At 41.0% G+C, this 15,000-nt stretch overlaps 1 protein-coding gene across 1 annotated transcript in view; it reads right to left on the reverse strand.

Moving 5' to 3' along the window:
- schip1 (schwannomin interacting protein 1) overlaps window positions 1-15,000 on the reverse strand; it is a 234,990-nt gene that overhangs the window by 147,201 nt on the left and 72,789 nt on the right. The window lies entirely within an intron of this gene.

Here is a 15,000-nt window from a genome sequence, read left to right on the forward strand (position 1 = left end):
ACATATAAAAGTAACTAAACAAAAGCCGTTTTCCTCAGATTTGATTTTATGTTGAGAACATTCAGTTTGGACATGAAAACAATTAAATTAATTAAATTGAACTTTAAAACCAGATAAAACTTGAAAAGTAGTATATATACTGTATAAAGTTAAAAAATATCTCCCCTGAGTCTTAACACTTTAAAATGGGAGTACGTGAACATTTTCATCCTCACACAAGATTTATTTAGAAAAAAACGACAAAAAAAAAAAGAACAAGACCGCTGATAGGATGAAGACACAAAAACGCACCATTTGATTCACAAAGCTATGCTTACTAAAGCCTACTACGAGAAATCTCGTGCATTTGCCGAACAACTCAATTCTCCGAGAGACCTGTTCTTCTACGACGAAGATGATAAAGCACCTTTTTGTCAACCTCTCTGATCCCGCCGCAGGAGTGATGACATGAACCAAAATGTCCTTTTGGTTTCATTCGCGTGTGCAGCATTACTTCTCTTGTTTCCGTCACACTTACGCAGTGTCTTTCCTTTCACTCTTCTCACAGTTCAAGAAGTTGACACAAGAGAAATCTCTGCAAAGCTGTCAGCTGTTTTCTTTTTGCTCTACTGATGCATTGATGACTGTTGACTTAAAAATGCTGTCTTTTTTTTTTATAGAAAATACCACTCTATAATATTGGACTGTCAAACTGCATTATGTAGATGGCCACCGTGATTCCATTTGCCTTGGCCACGTGGGGCTGGTATAAAACAGATGGAGATACTGAAAATGGACATCTGTGCAGTATAAATAGCTCAATGCAGAGGATAAAGAATATATGGCCGTGAGTACTGTTACAGTAAATGTCGAAATATAAAGGGTTATACATGCATTTCCCATCATGTGTTAGCATTAGCATCAAGATAGTGGATTAAAGGCTTTTTTTAAATTACAAAACATACAATTCTTCTATTTATACATAGTTTGACGGCGCCTTTTTTATTCCATTGCTGTCGTCACATTTCTGAGGTCATGATTAGATGAAGCCAGAAAAATAAAAACATTTCTCCGCAAAGATCTCAGGTGTGAACCCAGTGCCTTCCAAAAATACTCTCCAGGCCCTCCCCAGCTGCACCTTGAGATCCTATGAATAACCCAAATAAAATGTGCGCCGTGGGGCCCATTGGCAACGTCTTTGATGTTCTGTCGAGAACAGAGAGTCAGCGCTTGCTGCATCTATATATATTCAGATATAAGCATTTATGAAGCTCCCCAAGTAATTATCCCGGTTTGAACTGTGCAAACTGAAATGCTATGATTAAAGGGGGCCAGCTCTCACATCTCCACTGGCAGAAATATGAAGGTCAAATGTAGAGCAGTTTCTCGAAACATGTACGTGGTCAGTTGATTGGATTGCCCTTGCGGTTTGAGATGTGTCGTCGAGGGAAGGAGTACCAGACAAAGATATTTTTTTTTCTTTTTGTGAACGTAAAATGAGACTGAATCGAAAGATGTGAAAAAAAATGCTGTCTAAGTGAATATAAGTTTGAGCTTTTTGTGAGGGGGGAAGGAGGGGAGGAGACAGGGAAGTGAATGTGTAGTAGACACAGGCAATGATATATCCCAAATCATCATCCTCCGTTGAAATGAATGGTGTGTCATTAATCGGTTCCAGCCTGCCCCCGAAAATCCAACAGCATTTTTCTAATGCGTGTTTTGAGGAAGTAAAATAGCACTCTTGACTTTATGAAAACATACAGTAACACACACCATCAAATATAATCTAAGGACTTAAACAGTTTCGGCCACATTTTTTTGCTTCAATTCATTCCTCCTGGTGTGTGGCCCTTGGCCACATGGGGGCAGTATGACACAGACAGACACACACGAGGAAGAGTTTCACAATTTCCCATGCCACCGCTGTACCTACTACACGTAAATATGCCTGATCCATTTTGATTGATATTCAGGGAGACATTCATTGAATAAGATATTCATTAGTATGCTTGTAGTACTTTAGAGAGGAGCATTGTAATATCTTAGAATAATCTCAGTTTTGATACAGCTCTTGTATTGAACATGTACAGTATACTCTAATTTCAATTCTCATTTTGTGTTGCTATATCTTCATGGCTTTCTGTCACTTTGTGTATTTATCGCATTTACAGACTGTTTGTTCATGCTGAGAGCAAGAAACACATTTTTTTTGTCGGTGTCTGTAAATACTATGTGGAGCCAAGCACATTCTTAATCACCAACCCTCGTGGTTGTGCTAAAATTACCCACAAGATTAATATGTGGGACCTGCATGCAGCTAGGTTAGATTTAAATGCCCGCAGACACTGTGTCTTTGTGTTGGGGAAAGTGATTCTTTTGGAATGCTTTTGGTTTTTATGTTGTTATTTTTTTGGAGTACATGTTATAAACGTAAAATGTTGCATATTTTCAAGGGATCAACAGTGTGATTCACTGCCGGTGTTTCCTATTTTGCTCCCCCCCCATCCCCCACCTATTGTCCTCAATTAAAGGTCTGTTATGCATTCCTCTTTGGCACCAGCACAATCACTTCCAAGATCACAATCTCAATTAGTCAAGGCCAGAACCTTTAGAGATATGCCTTTGAGGTTTCATTTACAGTTTAAAGCCATTTTGGCACATTTGCAATTAGAATTTTTTTTTTTTTTACAACTTTTTGTATTACCAGCATTCCTTAGAACATATGATTTCATAAGAATTAAAGTCCAAATTCAATTGTAAAGGGTTCAATTCACCCAAATAAAATTCAGATTTGATATGTGTATTTCAGGCATTTCATTCCGAGAGCAATGCGGTTGTCAAATGTAATTAAAACATCATTGGAAAGCGTGACGCGGTTTTAGTTCAGCCGTGACACCTTGGTCAGCAGCCGCTGTAGCTCATTTGAAGCGGAGGAAGCAGCTTCATCGTGAGCTCGTTTGTGGGATGCCCGTTTGTAGCATTCTTTAATTGCCATGAACTTCTGCTAATGACGGAGTGAAACTAAAGATAAAAAGGGAGCGAGATTAGCCAGTTGAGCTGATTTGAGTATCTGCTGAGGATATTGCGGGCACACGAGGAACAAGTATAAACACATCTTAGTTGGTGTGCGTGAACATCGGCGACGCAAACGGGAAAGAGGTGACACATGGTTTGGAAGCGGGGGTGTCGGTAGATGGGCCACCGGCAGATGGTGAGACTGAGATAGCCATCACCGATCCACAGGCGACAAAAACAACCACTGAAAAATCAATAGTGCTCCTGCGTGTTTAAAGGACCTTGTAAAGTGAGTTCATGGATTTGTTTGAAAATAATTGTTGAAAACTTGTAAAGACTGACAACGCTATGGTACTCAATTGGGGAGATATAGCATGAACCTGTTTTTCATCATTTCATTCTTCCTGTTTTTTTGTTTTTTTTTTGGCATGACTAAAATGGCACCAAGGACCACGATATAATGTCCCACAAGAGTCGATTTTATGAACAACATTGACTTTGATACTAATATTTTTTGCTTTAGTGATTCCCCAAACATTTGAACAGATCTTTTCTTCTGTACATACCACCAAAAACAACAATGAACGTGTGCTTTTGATTGCAAAATAATCCATTTACAACTAATCCCTAGTGTAACAATTTTAAATTTGAAATACACACATTTTGCATGCCATTTAGTAGTAGTAGTAGTAGTAGTATTTAGTAGTGTGTGTGCATGCATGTGTCCCCTGCGTGTGCATGTGTAAAACAAAGCATACACACTTGATTTGTTTCGGTGTGCCACATGAGATGATGTGAAGGGCTGATCTGGCCCCCGGGCCTTAAGTTTGACACCTGTGACTTAGCGCACTCATCCTTGGGTTCCTTCTTGGATGTAGTCGACAATAATCCCTGAAGTTTAAACAAGACAAACCCAAGGAGACTGAAAAGAACATGAAGCAACTCAAAATAAGGAGTGGCAATGGAGAAAACTATCTTTGACAAAACATTCGAATCCAAAGTAACTCGCTGTTTCCCTCGTTTATTAGCAACTCTGCCTTGAAGCCATATTTAGGGCCTGAGGGATACGGTAGTCGAGGTGATGATGAGGACAAGCTGTAGTTTACCAGTTTACTGGACTAATGAGGCGAGACAGAGATTTGAATAAAATAAACAGGCTTAAAAAAAAAAAAAACAACAACAATTTGCTGTGCAAGTGGGATGAAAGGCCAGCGCCCCACAAGAGGTTCATGCTGTTGACCTCCGGATAACATCTTATCTTTATTCAGCCAATGAGTGAGCGACACTGGAATGACAATACAGTACAGTTCCTTATAATTGGTGGACTTTGTCTCATTTTTTTTAATCAGTTCCTTCATCATTTTCTAAACACCGACATCATTTCAGAGATGGATTTTCCGGGCAAGAGAGTCAGACAAGGAGAAGAGAATTGAAAGCAGGAGGGTGAAAAAGAGGGAAGCTCTTCTCCATCTTTTCATTCATCACAAATCAGTTTATTTCTCTCTAGAGAGCCAATCACTCAGTGTGATGGAGGATGATGGCCTCTCTCTCTCTCTCTCTCTCTCTCTGCCCCTCCCCCCGTTCCCGTCTTTTTGTCTCCTTTATGTTCAATCGGCTTCCTTCCTCCGCCTTTTCCTTGTGGGAATCCTCCACTCCTTAAATGCCAAAACAATCAAGCAAAAACCAAAAAAGTATCTTCTCCCTAGTTCACCATTTTAATACAAATCACAGCTTAGATGGTCACAAGTGGTCGAGCGCGCTCTTTCTCTGGTATGCACGCATGCACAAACACACCTTAGATGGTCACAAGTGGTCGAGCGTGCTCTTTCTCTGGTATGCACGCATGCACAAACACACACACACGCACACACACGCACACGCACACGCACACGCACACGCACACACGCACGCACTCATGCACATACTACTTTGCATTATACGCAACAGTCACTTTGCACGAGAAGCAGTCTTGAATAAGCAGCCAGATTGTTCAAGTTGAATAACAAGGAACGAATTAAGTGAGAGGGAGCTACTGCTATCACAAGAACCTCCGGGAGTAGGCCGTCATTTCGAAGAGAGATTTGTTGCCTGATGTTGTTACTTTTATGCCGCAACATGCCTAATGCTTTCTGCTGCACAGATATACTATCCTCTTCTGATTTCACGCAAACCTTACACCATCGGTTGTATTCACCATATACTGTATAGGGAACACACACACACACACACACACACACACACACACACACACACACACACACACACACACACACTGTGAACATCAAAAGTCTACACACCCCTGTTCAAAAGCCATTTTGTCATGCAAAAAAAATGAGAAAAAAATAAATCATGTAACTTTTTCCACTTTTAATGTGACCTATAAAAGAGAAGGGGTCGATAAAAGAAAACAGAAACGGTGGTTGCATAAGTGCGCACACCCTCTTAGAACTGGGGATGCGGCCGTTTTCTGAATTAACCAATCACATTCCAACTCACGTTAAATGGTAGTCAGCAAACAGCTTCCCCCATTTAAAGTGCCTCTGAAGAACATCACATACATTTAATCTATTGTAGTAGGCTTTTCCTGACATGTTTTTCTTTCTCTCTGCCTCAAGTAAAGATTTTGTGCCAACACTGAGTGATGTTAAGAAATAGAACTATCTCTATTCTCTCCCATCTGACTTCAGTGAAGAAGCGGAGTCAGCCCCACAGCCCCCAGTTGGGCCTAGCCAAAGCAAAACAACTCCACACGATGATGCTGCAGTGTTGTGTTTGCGCCAAACATACCTTTTGCAATTATGGCCAAAATCTCCAACCTGGGTTTTAACATTTTACAAAAACACGAACTCTCCAAACGCACGTGGGAAAAAAAATGTGTGATGGTCTGATGAGATCAAGGCTGAACCGAACTTTCGATTTCAAAAGGTGCGTTTGGCGCAAACATACTGTAACACTGCGTAGTCCCATTTAAAGGGCTCTCCAAAGGGTTGAAAGTCTTTTATTGAAGTGGTAGTTGGCAGTCACGCACCGCTTCAAAAAAGAAAAAGCTCTTTAACAATGTCAATCAAAACTGAGTTTTATTATTTGGATTTTGGATCAGATTATACAAGCGATGATGCCACATGAGCCGCGTGGTCAATATTTATCTGACTATCACGACACTGATCAGCATCATATGAGGCGGGCCAACTATGAAGTTCTTTGTTCCCCCCCCCCCTTTTTTTTTAAATCGGATTATCACAAAGAACAGCACACAATAATAGTCATTAAAAAAAAAATCGGAATTTGAACAAACAAGCCCTCACATAAAACTATGTTCACACACTTTGCATAATGCGGCCAGTATTGCCTTGATTAACTGTGTGAGACCCCAATCAATAGATCTGAGACCCGGGATGAATTTTTATGGCATCAATCTGCTTCTTTTTATGCCCACAGTCTCCCAAATTAGACATAATGCTCAATTACGGCCTTGTTGGCGAGTGACTGCAGGATGGGCGGCGTAATGGGCTGCCACTGTGAAACATGTACTCTACATCCAAGCGAGGGGTTCTTATTCGGCAGTCTGACGTCATCCAGAAACCCTTTCATATTTAATTGGAGAAGCACGGAATTAAAATGGCTCAAGGAGAAGGGATGGATGAGAAACATGTGGCCTTTTATAGCCAGATAAAATGATAAAAGCGTATTCTCTTTGAACGGGCCACCCCGTTGTGATGCTGATGTTTGAGAATAAAGCGTCGACACAAGGCCCTTGAGCAACGAAAAGATCCAACGCGAATGCTTCTGATTCAGAGTGATTGTGTTCTGATACTGTCCTGTAAACAAAAAGAGAGGATGACAATCCTTTTTTTTTTCACTGTGCAGGTTTACTGGACTTGGAACTCCTCCCTATAGTCAGTCGTCTGCCATCTACTCCACAAAAGCAGAACAGTGACCCCCGGTGGTCCTACTGGATATTGCAACATTAGTAAAACTGCCATCCATCCAGTGCTTGTCCTCAAATGTTTTCCAGGAAACTGTCGCAGCTGACTTTGGGAAGAGGTTGCCAACAAAAATCAGAGAGTGCATGATAGAAAAATGAACATTCACATTCAGAGCTCAGGACAATTTAGAGTTTCCACTGAACCTCATATGGGGCATGTCTTTGGAATGTGACAAGACCAGGAGAAAACTGACACCAGCACAGGGGGGAAATAAAAATGACACACAAACCCGTAATCTCACAATTGTGAGACAGATGTGCTGACCATGATTCCACCGTGCTGCTTGCAAAATTTAAAAAGGTGAAAGACACTTGAATTCCTCTGTATATACAGTATCTTAAACTATTTAGTTTAACTACTAGTTTTACACTTGCATGATAGTTGAAAATATCAAAAACGCTTAATGAACCAGCAGTTAACTTTTTTTATACGGCTATAATTTATTGGTATGAGTTCAGAATGTTAAAATGTTATCTCAGATTTTGCCTCTATAATCAATAAAGGTCTCATTAAGGAGATAGGAATTTGAGGTGTTCCAAACAGGATTTTATGCTGCCGATTGTGATCATCCATATATGAGATTGGTCGATACCGACTCCGATACCAATCACATGGATTCGTTGTTTTAATTTTGGAGCTGCTCACAAATTATTATTTTAAGAATCAATTTTGAATGTTTCTAAATCTCATTTGCACCCAGAACAGATCGTGTTAAACCTGATGTGTCACCACACTGGAAAGTGTCTATATTGTACTTGTCATTTTGATGTCAGGTGAGCAGATGTGCGGACTTCATATTAGATATTTGTTGTCATATGAGGGTGGAGTGGGGGGTTGGGGGGGGGTAGTGGTTGGAGCTCCATGACCATCAAATCGAATCCAAGGAGTCACATGAAAGTCACTCCGCGAACTAATTCAAGCGTCCACCGAGTGCGTTGGATTGTGTTCACAAGAGGGTTAAAATTGAGCTGCTTGACGCAGCGCATGTATGGCCGGCAAGGGAAAGGTCACAAATGATTTTGTCCGTCAATAACTCTCACGCCGGCGTGTCCCTGCAGTCTCCAGCCCGTCCAGTACAAGAGGCTTGCATCTAGGACAACTTCATATCTAGGTAAAAGATTACGACAGGAGGGATTACGTCCATTAAAGGAGCCCGGGCGGCCCTCTTCTGGGGAAGATGAAGAAGCAGCGGAAAAGCATGTGTCGGCTGTCTCGTCAATCAATTTGCAGCAAGAAAAAAAAAAGATTAAACTTGTGAGCCTGCGCCTCTGCGAGGCTTTGCTAAAGTAATTTAACAGAATCCCTAAATCGTCGGACCATTGTGTGCTGTATGACTGTCAAAGGTTCGTAAAAAGCATTGCATCTAACTCTCCCTGACGACGGGACAAGTGGGAGGTGAGCGTTGTTTTCCAGAGGCGTGCCGTGTATGGAAAATTTTCATAATTACAAAATATCATCGAAGTGGAAATGAGGCAGGCTGCGGAATACGCAAGCTCACTCATAGTTTGGCAAGTGGTGCTGTGATTAGGATGTCCATTCATTAGCCACAACATGAGGTACACCCGCAAAATCGAATGGGAACCCCTTGAGGAAATAATAATGCTCTGTTGTATGTCTGTGTGACAGCAGGAAAAGCCTGCGAGAACATCAGAACTTTATTTGGGATCAATTAGAGGCACTTCAAATTGTGGCAGATGTGTGTTGACTCTCATTTAACATGAGTTCAAATGGAATTGCTCAATTCTGAACACAGACACATCCCCAGTTCGAATAGGGTGTGCACACATGGAACGAAAATCAAGTTGATTTGGAAAATTGGTTTTGATTTTTGAGATGCGAGTGCATCAACTTGAACCGAATCCTTCCACTGTTAAATGCACAGTCCTTCCTTCAAATTGTCTTTTATTGGAGAGGTACTTAACCCTAATATGTATGAATGTGTGTGTGTGTGTGTGTGTGTGTGTGTGTGTGTGTGTGTGTGTGTGTGTGTGTGTGTGTGTGCGTGTGCGTGTGTGTATGCGTGTGCGTGTGTGTGTGGAAGATTAGTGTCACTTGTAAAAAATCTGCAGTTCCAAATATCCATCTTGTCATTCTAAAGCGCAGTCATTTCAATGAGCAGTATGCTTGGCCATCAATATCACCGCCTCACTGGCACATATGTATTTATCAAGTCTTCAAATCAGCCCATAAATAAAAAGGGGCATAAAGCAGCACCATAAAAACACTGCCACGGCAGCAGTGAGTTAATTGCGAGATGGCGAGCAGCCTGCTGTCCACCTGCCAGCCAAGGCGACAAGGCAGGCTTAATGTACAGTAAATACAAGAGAGGTGAGCCCGAGGGCTGAAGTCATTCATACCGTGATAATGCTAATCCTTTACTGTAATAACCATTCTGCAGCGCTGACACAATGCGTGACCTTTACTGCGGGCCTCCATCCATAGCAATGACGGCTTATGCAGAGAACACAAAAAAGGAGGCTTTAGAAAGTCCAGTTTGTCCCATGGGCTGAATTCGACTAAATACAAGGGGTTAAATGCTTTGCATGCTGCCTGGTGGGGCTCAGTAATCTCCTGAGGTTCTAAAAGCTTTGTTTACTGATGAGCTCGAAAAAAAAATGGCGGCGGGTTATTCCGGGACAGCTCTGAAGCTAACCTTTAGAAGCAAAAGACGGCGACACAGCAATGACTGCACAATCTCGGTGGAGGAAGCCGCCGCTTTGTGCACATGTGGCATCATTTGAAGACTAAACACCACCCACTCTCCCCTCCCGGCTCCCAGCCCCTTGAAACTCACCAAACTTTGCCAAACGTATCTTATCTCTGCTGCCAGCTTTCCATAGGCGCCTGCGCGGCCTAATAAATGTGAGCAAATGAAGGTTGAGGAGAGCAATGGACAGACTAGGACGAGTAAAGGACATTCAATCAGAAGAATGAGGTCAAAATAAAAAAGGGGGGGGGCAGGGGCCTTGATGTGGAGAAATAAGACATCCCAAATAAAATAAAAGGTTTGAAAATAAAATATCTCTCAATATATCACAGCACAATGGGCAGCAGTTTAGCACGTACCTTTTTCAAGTCCTTTTTTCCTACAATTCTTCAACAACGAGTTTTCACTTTCTTTATTGCAATTCCTAGTTGAAGTTTACTGTCAAACTAAACATAAAACAAAGAGAATTGCACATTGTGTGTTTCAGCCAACTTCAGAGCTTTCTCTTAAGGAAGTCTGATTCGCTTAATGCTACCAAATAGGGTTCACATTAGCCATTACTTTTAAAATCTATTAATATGACAATTATTTTAATGATTATTCATAGGTTGAAAAAAACGTGTAAATGTTCATGCCTTTATTCAAATAAAGGACATGATTCCAAATTGAAAGTGCAGAAAACGGACAAACAAAAATTATAATTCGGATACCGGCTTGGTCTGTAACATGTCAGAAAATAGGGAAATATTTTGGATTCAACAAAAAGATAATCATTCCGCTTTAAAGGAAGACTACAGAAATTGGATAATATTGATTGCCGAGAAGCTGAATTTCAGAGCCTCTAAACAATTTTAAATTAACTCTTTCAGGGACAGCGGTTACTACAGTGGACAGTTTATCATGTTATCAGGTTACAGGGTGCATGAAAGGGTTAAATAAGGACTTTAAATGATTCATAGATTATCAAAAATATTCATACTCAATTAATTGTGGATTCATCGATTAATCATTGCACCTTTACTAACAAACAAAGCAACACACAAGATAACTCATGATCTAATAGGTAATTGCTAATAAACTAATCGGTAGAGAAACACATGTAGGCAGATAATATAACAATACTCAGTGGCATATTTTCTTTGTCCTCTGTGAGAGAGACAAAAAAAAACACATCAAATACTCCTGCAGCAAATAAGCAGCGTGTGATCGTCTCCATGAACTGCATATCCATCCATGTTTTCATCACACCGTTGCCGTTAAAAAAGACTAATGTAATATAGGAAAACACTTGTGTGTGTGTGTGTGTGTGTGTGTGTGTGTGTGTGTGTATGCGTGTGCGTGTGTGTATGCGTGTGTGTGTGTGTGTGGAAGATTAGTGTCACTTGTAAAAAATCTGCAGTTCCAAATATCCATCTTGTCATTCTAAAGCGCAGTCATTTCAATGAGCAGTATGCTTGGCCATCAATATCACCGCCTCACTGGCACATATGTATTTATCAAGTCTTCAAATCAGCCCATAAATAAAAAGGGGCATAAAGCAGCACCATAAAAACACTGCCACGGCAGCAGTGAGTTAATTGCGAGATGGCGAGCAGCCTGCTGTCCACCTGCCAGCCAAGGCGACAAGGCAGGCTTAATGTACAGTAAATACAAGAGAGGTGAGCCCGAGGGCTGAAGTCATTCATACCGTGATAATGCTAATCCTTTACTGTAATAACCATTCTGCAGCGCTGACACAATGCGTGACCTTTACTGCGGGCCTCCATCCATAGCAATGACGGCTTATGCAGAGAACACAAAAAAGGAGGCTTTAGAAAGTCCAGTTTGTCCCATGGGCTGAATTCGACTAAATACAAGGGGTTAAATGCTTTGCATGCTGCCTGGTGGGGCTCAGTAATCTCCTGAGGTTCTAAAAGCTTTGTTTACTGATGAGCTCGAAAAAAAAATGGCGGCGGGTTATTCCGGGACAGCTCTGAAGCTAACCTTTAGAAGCAAAAGACGGCGACACAGCAATGACTGCACAATCTCGGTGGAGGAAGCCGCCGCTTTGTGCACATGTGGCATCATTTGAAGACTAAACACCACCCACTCTCCCCTCCCGGCTCCCAGCCCCTTGAAACTCACCAAACTTTGCCAAACGTATCTTATCTCTGCTGCCAGCTTTCCATAGGCGCCTGCGCGGCCTAATAAATGTGAGCAAATGAAGGTTGAGGAGAGCAATGGACAGACTAGGACGAGTAAAGGACATTCAATCAGAAGAATGAGGTCAAAATAAAAAAGGGGGGGGGCAGGGGCCTTGATGTGGAGAAATAAGACATCCCAAATAAAATAAAAGGTTTGAAAATAAAATATCTCTCAATATATCACAGCACAATGGGCAGCAGTTTAGCACGTACCTTTTTCAAGTCCTTTTTTCCTACAATTCTTCAACAACGAGTTTTCACTTTCTTTATTGCAATTCCTAGTTGAAGTTTACTGTCAAACTAAACATAAAACAAAGAGAATTGCACATTGTGTGTTTCAGCCAACTTCAGAGCTTTCTCTTAAGGAAGTCTGATTCGCTTAATGCTACCAAATAGGGTTCACATTAGCCATTACTTTTAAAATCTATTAATATGACAATTATTTTAATGATTATTCATAGGTTGAAAAAAACGTGTAAATGTTCATGCCTTTATTCAAATAAAGGACATGATTCCAAATTGAAAGTGCAGAAAACGGACAAACAAAAATTATAATTCGGATACCGGCTTGGTCTGTAACATGTCAGAAAATAGGGAAATATTTTGGATTCAACAAAAAGATAATCATTCCGCTTTAAAGGAAGACTACAGAAATTGGATAATATTGATTGCCGAGAAGCTGAATTTCAGAGCCTCTAAACAATTTTAAATTAACTCTTTCAGGGACAGCGGTTACTACAGTGGACGGTTTATCATGTTATCAGGTTACAGGGTGCATGAAAGGGTTAAATAAGGACTTTAAATGATTCATAGATTATCAAAAATATTCATACTCAATTAATTGTGGATTCATCGATTAATCATTGCACCTTTACTAACAAACAAAGCAACACACAAGATAACTCATGATCTAATAGGTAATTGCTAATAAACTAATCGGTAGAGAAACACATGTAGGCAGATAATATAACAATACTCAGTGGCATATTTTCTTTGTCCTCTGTGAGAGAGACAAAAAAAAACACATCAAATACTCCTGCAGCAAATAAGCAGCGTGTGATCGTCTCCATGAACTGCATATCCATCCATGTTTTCATCACACCGTTGCCGTTAAAAAAGACTAATGTAATATAGGAAAACACTTATTTTAATCGTATAATTAAAATATATGGCAAAATAAATAGGAATATTAGACTATAAAATCAAAAGTGAACGATATGTTAAATGTGGGGCAGTATAATGCCACAGCAATTAAACCATGAGTGCTCAAGAGTGATGAAAATATCAATAAACCGCGCGACGAAGAGTTGCACTCAGCAGAAAAGTTCCTATAGCTCAACAACCCCCTCTAGCGGCCAAAAGCCCGTCCTGCCACAGAGATCAGCACCACGCAAGTGGACAGCTCCCTTCCCCAAAATGCCACAGAAGCAGTTCAAATGCATTTTCGTCTCTTCTCTTTTGTGCCACAATCAACGCCGTAATTTTTTTTTTCTTCTGGCAATCCTGCCAGAAAAAAAAAAAAAAAACTTCAAGCAATCCCCCGCAAATGACGAAGATTGACGAGTAGTTATATGAACGCATCCATCAAGGCCAAAGGCTAAAATTGAAGCCACAGTCATCCTTAAGTTGCCATGTTTGTGTTCACACCAGCTTCTATGTGTCTGTGTGTTAGAGGTGCTTGCCATGCCTGTGGGTTGATGCACCGGTCCAATGTTATGAAACAATAAAATCCCGACAGCTGATTCATGGCAGAGCATAAAATCCAGAGTTTTGTTAGCTTCCTGCTTAATGAAAACTATCATTTCTGCCTGCTTCGCCACATTGCTACAGAGCGCAGGGATCGATAATAAAGACAGACATCGACTGTACAGTATTGTCATGGCGATGGGCCAGCTTCGGGAGCGCGTCAGCCCTGTCACACGTGTTTTATCCCTCTTAAAAATCACATGTACAGTAGATCACAACATGAGCTTGAATTGTTTTTCTATATACGGCACACCACACACCAGCACGTGTTCATCTGCACCCATGCTGCGGCGTCATGCGGCCGGCCGCCTTTTCCAAGACTGATGCTGGAGGCTCAAAGGTTACACATGCAATCACGTTAGAGACGGAGAACACATTGCTGCTGTGTCTCGGGAAAATATGAATGAGCGTATGTGTGTGTGTGTGTGTCACGGATGTACACTCTATAGCGGCAGCAGGAGCGCATGTGCAATGGAACATAGCGCATTACTGGGTCAACACAATACAAAGTATTCGAACTACAAGCAGGGTGGAGCTGCCACAGCCACCAAAGGGGCAATAAAATAATAATAAACAGTAAGAACACAAGGAGAGCAACATGCGAACTTCACAGAGATACTTTGAAGCACAGATTCATGCAGACAAATACAAAGATTTGCATGACTACTGTAAGTGATGAGGGTCAGAAGTCATTCTTTACAGAGGATAAACAATATATATATATATATAGATATATTGAACGTGGCATCAAACAGAACAGCTTGGAGCCTCTTTTCTGAAGAATACTTCACTGTCAGCCAAACTGTTGAGTTAAATTTCCTGCCACCATGCAAGTGCTCTCAAAGTTTTGCTCTCAAGTAAGAGCAAAAAAAAAAAAAAAAAGCATTTATCTACAATCGAGTCATTTGTCTCTCAAGGCAGCACTGCACCTTGGAAATTAAAGCTTGACTTTTTGGCTCATATTCGTCTCAAGATCAATTGACAGACAAATCGAAAAAAATAAGCCTCACTTCTGCATATTTTCGCTGTTTTGTGATTTTATCAGCATTCTACATGTGTTGTACAATACTCCCACCCATACACACGTCCCCACAAAACACACAAGTCCCCACAACATAAACACTCTCTCCATGTGATGATCATCCACTTTTGCCACAGGTCAAATTCACTTAGCTAAGCATTTTTCAGCAATCCCGCAGGAATCCCAAAAAGCATGTATAACGCAGGACGTGCGCTCATCGGACGACTTCATCATCGTGCGTGTGAGTGCATCCACTTATTTCACGCTCAAGTCTCCGCCCTCCTCCATATGACCTCCTTTTATCCACTAAATCCAAACCTAATCGTCTTCCTCTGCTTTTCTTTCGAGTGACATAGCGGACAA

The sequence above is a fragment of the Hippocampus comes genome, unplaced genomic scaffold (assembly GCF_001891065.2).
Source record: "Hippocampus comes isolate QL1 unplaced genomic scaffold, H_comes_QL1_v1.1 scaffold125, whole genome shotgun sequence".
NCBI classification, from domain to species: domain Eukaryota; kingdom Metazoa; phylum Chordata; class Actinopteri; order Syngnathiformes; family Syngnathidae; genus Hippocampus; species Hippocampus comes.